The 6,296-nt window shown below is 47.2% G+C and overlaps 1 pseudogene across 1 annotated transcript; it reads right to left on the reverse strand.

Annotated features, from left to right (window-relative positions):
* Window positions 1-4,753: 4,753 nt before the first annotated feature.
* LOC308251826 (vacuolar protein sorting-associated protein 72 homolog) lies at window positions 4,754-5,899 on the reverse strand (annotated as a pseudogene). The gene is made up of 2 exons: window positions 5,886-5,899; window positions 4,754-5,709 (listed from the first exon to the last, which is right to left on the reverse strand). The product of its transcript is annotated as a vacuolar protein sorting-associated protein 72 homolog (transcript).
* Window positions 5,900-6,296: the final 397 nt, after the last annotated feature.

Here is a 6,296-nt window from a genome sequence, read left to right on the forward strand (position 1 = left end):
CCTGGATCTGCTTCTCCCTGTGGGGGTGGAGGCAGGTGTACTTACTTCCTGGGCAGGCCACTGGGAAGGCTCCCCAGCAAACCTGGGAGTTGTCCAGAGTCCTTTGGCAGCTCCGTTTTTGAAAACACAGATAGCTGCATTGATTGAGCACTTTCTGGACTGCTCCTGGGCTCAGGGCTCTGCGCATTTCATGTCCTTTCAGCCTCACCCTCACCCTATCAGCTGGCCTCATCAGTTTCACTCTACAGCAGAGGAAATGGGCTTGTAAGGGTTAAGCAACTTGCCTAAGGCTACACAGGTGGCAAATGGGCAAGCTGGATTTGAACATGTTCCTGACTCATGAGCCTGGACTTGTAACCATGCTAATACACTCTCTCACACACACACTCTAGGGGGATAGACTCCAAAATGTGACTTATCTCTAGGTCATAGGTTTAAAGAGAATTTTAGTAACTTTTCCTTGTGCTTGTGGGAAAAAAAGTGGGAAAATCAGATAATGATGTTTTACAACAAAAAGGACATCATTAAATACAATTGCAGTGTAGCATTTCAGGTGTTGAAGAGTGGATGACATTAAACAGACCCACTGAGTACTGAGTGCCACTCACTGTGCTGGACACTGAGAGTACAGTAGTGACAGTTCTGTCCAATGTTTGTAAAACTGACAACATTTCAAAACTAGGCCCAGCCCGGCCAGTGTGGCTCGGCGGTTGAGCATCAATTCATGAACCAGGAAGTCAGGGTTCGATTCCTGGTCAAGGCACATGCCTGGGTTGCAGGCTCTGTCCCCAGTAAGGGGTATACAGGAGGCAGCTTATCAGTGATTCTCTCTCATCATTGATGTTTCTCTCTTCTCCCTCTCCCTTCCTCTCTCTGAAATCAACTTATACACACACACACACACACACAATGCATCCTGCTTAAAACAAATAAGCAAACAAAAAACCAGGCCCATTGGGAATAAGTGATCATAAATGTTACAATAGAGAAAATAGGTATAATGTAGATTGCCCCCTTTGGGAGCAAGCTGTAACTGTCATTTTCAAAGCTTTCTTTGTTTTTCTATGTGTAAAAGGGCACATGCCTTGTTTTACAGAAAAATCTCTTTTAAGATTTTTATTTGAGATGAGAGGTCCGGTGCACGGATTCGTGCACATTGAAAGGAAATTAATTAGAAGGTGGCCGGCATTGCAGGACTGGGCGAGATGGGCTGAACACACCCTGGAGCCAACTACCCACGGTCCCTCCCCAGCCGGCCGCATCTGGGGCGGCACCAGGGCTTGAAGGGCACCTGCGGAGTGAGCAGGGTCCTTCCGGCAGGTGGGGTCCCCGCAGCATGGCCTGCGGGGATCGGGCCGAAACCAGCAGTCCAGCATCCCTCTGAGGGGTCCCAGAGTGCAAGAGGGCACTCTGCAAAGTTGCTGTTGCTCAGCAGCTCCTGTGTTGAGCGTCTGCCCCCAGGTGGTCATTGTGCATCATAGCTACCGGCCAGTTGGCTGGTTGCTTAGGCTTCTGTATATATAAAATAGACCAGAGTCCTGGAGCACGAAATTCGTGCACAGGGTGGGGGGCGGGATCCCTCAGCCCGGCCTGCACCCTCTCTAATCCTGGATCCCTCAGGGGATATCTGACATGCTTCTTGCATTCCTGGACCGCTGGCTCCTAACTGCTCACCTACATGCCTGCCTGATCGCCCCTAACCACCTCTGCCTCGGCCCCACACCTGGGACCCAGGATTCCCTCCTCCAGCCAGCCACAGGCACCCGGGACCTGGGCTTCCCTCCCTCTGGCCAGCCGCAGGCACCTGGGATCCGGGCTGGCTTCGCCGAGGCTGGCTGCAGCCACAGGGGACCGTGGGCAGGTGGCTTTGCCTGGGCTGCAGCCACAGGGGACCGTGGGCAGGTGGCTTTGCCTAGGCTGCAGCCACAGGGGACCGTGGGCAGGTGGCTTTGCCTGGGCTGCAGCCACAGGTGCCCGGGACCATGGGGTGGGCGGCTTTTCTCCCTCTCCTGGGCCGCAGCTGCAGGCGCTGGCACCCAGGACTGCAGGGGGTGCGGCTTTGCCCAGGCCCGGCTTTGTCAGGAAATACATTTGGAAGATGCCGGTCTAATTAGCATATTACCCTTTTATTAGTATAGATTGTGGGAAATATATAACCTTTTCTTGCTTTATAGTCACTTCTTAGAGAGTGGGGCAATGTTAAGGACAGGCCCAAAAAGTTAAAGCCTGATAAATACAGGGGAAAGGAAATTTATTTTAGCTAATGGTTTAACTCTTGTCTTCTGAAATTTTATCAGAGGTGCTAACTTGGTGGCGAAATTGATTCATTTAGGTGGCCTCTCCTCATCTTTTCTCCATCTGTCTAATATTAAGAGCAAAAATTAAGCACCTACTTTTTGTTCATTACAGTAGGAGGCATTCATTCATTCCTTCATCCAACAAGTATGTATGAGTGGTATGATGGCTGGGGTTTACTTCACTGGGAGGGCTATGGAAGATATAAGATTAGAAATGAGTTGACCATTGAAGTTGTATGGTGGCACATTCTTTCTACTTTTGTATATGTGCTGGGTGCTGGGGAAGCTTTGGTGGCCAAGACAGATTCAGACTCTGCTCTTCTGGAGTCAACAGACAGACTCACTCAGGAAACAGATATTAATCAAATAGTCACATGAATGCAAGAAACATTAATTACAGCTGGGATAAGTGCTGAGAAGTCACAAGCAGAGATACAGAAGTCTGCAGTATAGACCCTGTTCCATCCAGGATTGGAGGATAAACTGAGTTCTCAGCTGGAGGTACCACCAAGGGGACAGGGTGTGTGTGTGTGTGTGTGTGTGTGTGTGTGTGTGTGTGTGTACGTACTGCATGGTCAAGGCCAAGAGGAATCTTTATGTTTCTTTGCCTGCCTGAACCGTGGTGTGATAGAAGCATTTTAGGGTAAACCAGTTAACCGATTCTCTTCAGTCTCAGTTTTTTGTACAGGTTCAAGAAAATAACTGAGATCTAGCATAATCCTCCAATGGCTTGTGATTGTTTCTTAGAAGAAACACCCCCCCCCTTTTTTTTTTACCTTCACGTACATTCCCTAAATGTTCCAGCAAGATCCCCATCCATCCTTTCTCAGCTTGTGAGCATGCTATTCCTCCTATTCAGAACATTTCCCCCTTCTCTTCTCAGGGCCAGCTCCTCTATGTCTTGGCTCAGATGTTACAAAGGAGGCCTTTCCTGAGTACTTTTCCCTGTTTACTCTCCTCCCCTGCTTTTTAAAATCCTCACCTGAGGATATGTTTATTGATTTTAGAGAGAGAGGAAAGAGAGAGAGAGAGCAAAATAATGATGTGATAGAGAAACATTGATTGGTTGCCTCCTGCACGAGCCCTGACCAGGTATTGAACCTGCAGCCTTATGGTGTACGAGATGACACTCCAGCCAACTGAGCCACCTGGATGGGGCTCATGTTTTAAGCTGTCTCTTCCCCAGGCTCTGAGCATGGTGACAGTGGGGCTGTGCCTGTCACATTCAGTGGCCTGGCTCCCAGCCTGTAGATGCAGACAGTGGGCAATCAGCAGATCTGACAGCCAGGTGCTACCTTACATTGTGCCTGTGCATATTCCTACTTGGTAATTTTGCGTTTTAAAAGATTTTTCTCATGTACAATTGTCAAAATGGACTTACAGGACATTGTGGAAACTTCATATGAGATGAGAGTGTTTTGTGTCTGGTTTGTGTCCAGAAATTCTTTCAAAAAATAGGAACATCGATATCTGAATTCTGTTGGGCTACAGGAGGCGATGTGGAATTAGATGTCTCTGCAGGATTCCGGTAAAGGATGGGGGTGTCTTGGAAGCCACATCTTCCTCTGGGGTGGCAAAGATGGGTCTTTCTTGTGTGTCTGGTTTGTGGTCACATCTGATAGAATTTTACCCTAAAAGTATACCTCAGCCACTTTTATTTCATGCTATACACACAAAACTGTCAAGAGGAATTGAGGACCTAAAGGTGGAAGGTAGATCCATGGAACTTCTGAAAGATAATAGAGAAGAATATCTGCATGAAATTAGGGTAGCCACAGATTTCTTAAAAAAGACACAAACAGCACTACCAAAAAGGAAAAAGTTTATAAGTTGGACTTTGTTAAAAATAAGAACTCTTTATCAAAAGACAATATTAAGAGAAGGAAAAAGCAAGTCTGGGAGAAGATATTTGAAATACATATGTCCAACTCATATCCAAAATATGTAAAAAACTTCTACAAACCAATAATAAATAGACCACCCAATTTTATTTATTTTATTTTTTAATATATTTTATTGATTTTTTATAGAGAGGAAGGGAGAGGGAAAGAGAGTTAGAAATATTGATGAGAGAGAAACATCAATCAGCTGCCTCCTGCACACCCCCCACTGGGGATGTGCCCACAACCAAGGTACATGCCCTTGACCAGAATCGAACCTGGGACCTTTGAGTCTGCAGGCCGATGCTCTATCCACTGAGCCAAACCGGTTAGGGCGACAACCCAATTTTTTTTAAAAAAAAACTTTCTATTTTATTAGATTGAAAAACACAAAACCAGTAGGAACTAGGGGAAGAGATGGTGAAATAAATACAGGAAAGGGCTAGGCAAAGTTTAGAGATGACAAAGGGAAAAACAGAAAGGAGGGGGGTACATTGAGAGCTCAAGTCAGGGCAGAAAAAAGTTTTCTAAGGAATAGACATCTCTTCATTAGGTGACAATTTTCTGGCACAAGACTCAAGGCCCAGAACTAGGGAGGGGTTCAGGAGGTGGTGGGCCAGGACCCAGAGCGGAGACAGTGGCAGTTTGTGGACAGTGATGAACTTCTTGTAGGATATGTCTGTAACAGGGTGCTGGTATAAAGTGGGGCCATGGGTCACTTTGAAGACCTCTAAACAGGAGCCTTTGATGGCCACCCTTGGGAAAACCATTCCTCAAATGTCACATCATTCCTAAAAGTGATGAAGGTACCTAAGCAATGAGCAGGAGGGATCATCTGTCCTGACACAGAGAGTCAATGCAGAAGCCATGGGAGCAGGATCAAGTCCTTCCATATTGACATGCTCTTCTGTAGGGCCTGGCTTCTCTACCAGCAGCACTGTTACTAAATGGTAGGTAATTATGGGCCCAGGGCACTTCCGCTTCTTGTGAACCTGCTTCTCTTTGTCAGCCTGGAGTCACTCATATGTCTCCAGTGAGCTTAAGCTGAGCTCCTCTGTGATCTTGGCCTCCATGAGCAGCTCCTCCTGGGTCAGTGGCTGCTCCCTGTGGGACCCCTTTCGCTGCTGTGACTGACTCTGCCTCTCCTGTACCACAGGGATATTTGTTGTGTATGTTCAGCTGTACATTGACTCATGAACTTCCAATTGTCAGAGCCATTATCTTGTAGTTATAGTGGTAGCAGGGCCTTCTCATCTTGGACCTTCTGAGAGATACCATCTGGGTTGCTCACCTTTTGAGGCATTACGTTCTTGAGAGGCTCCTTTTAGGCGTTGGGTACTACTTGGTGCTTCCTTCTTGACTCTTCTACTTTACCATCACTGGATGGTTCGTCACCTTCATCCTCTGTGTCTGAGTGGTCCCTTTGATATTTAATATCTCATAATTCTTCCATGAAATCCCCATAAGTCATCTGGTAGAAATCTTCTTTCTCTGCCTCCAGGAGCCCAGAAAGCCAGTTCCCCCACAGTCCTCTAGGGGGTCTGGCCCCAGCCAAACAGGGGTCCCTCACCCAGTGGTTTTTTTTACATATTTCTAACCAGACCACATGCTCAGAGGCACTCTTCAAAAAAAATCATCGAAGTTACTCTTCATCCTCCTTGAAGGTGATAGGATGCCCTTCTATGGAGAAAGGCTGTTCAATTCCCACCTTTTCTCACCCATCCCAGGAGTCATAGAGTTTGCTCAGAGAAGGTCGAGCAAATCTTCACAATTCCAGACCAATCCTGGTCAGTGGTCAGCCAATTGAAGGAGGATCCGATGGAGCGTGTCAATGTGAAATAAAATGTCTGGGTTGTACCTGTTTGTGGTTTAGCTCCATGGCTGAAGTGCAGGAGAAGGTGCGGACTTGTGGAGTTTGGGAAGAGGCTGGGGAGAGGAGAGGGTCCAGGAGAAATGGCAGCGAGTCTGGTGCTGAGTCATACCTGAGCCTGGGACTTGGGTAGCCATTTTGTCCTTGCGACAACCCAATTTTAAAAAGACAAAAGATTTGAGCACACATGTCACCAAGGAGGATTCCAGATGACCGATTAGCACCGTGGTCAGCAGACTGCGGCTCGCG

Source organism: Plecotus auritus (assembly GCF_963455305.1).
Source record: "Plecotus auritus genome assembly, chromosome: 6".
NCBI lineage: Eukaryota > Metazoa > Chordata > Mammalia > Chiroptera > Vespertilionidae > Plecotus > Plecotus auritus.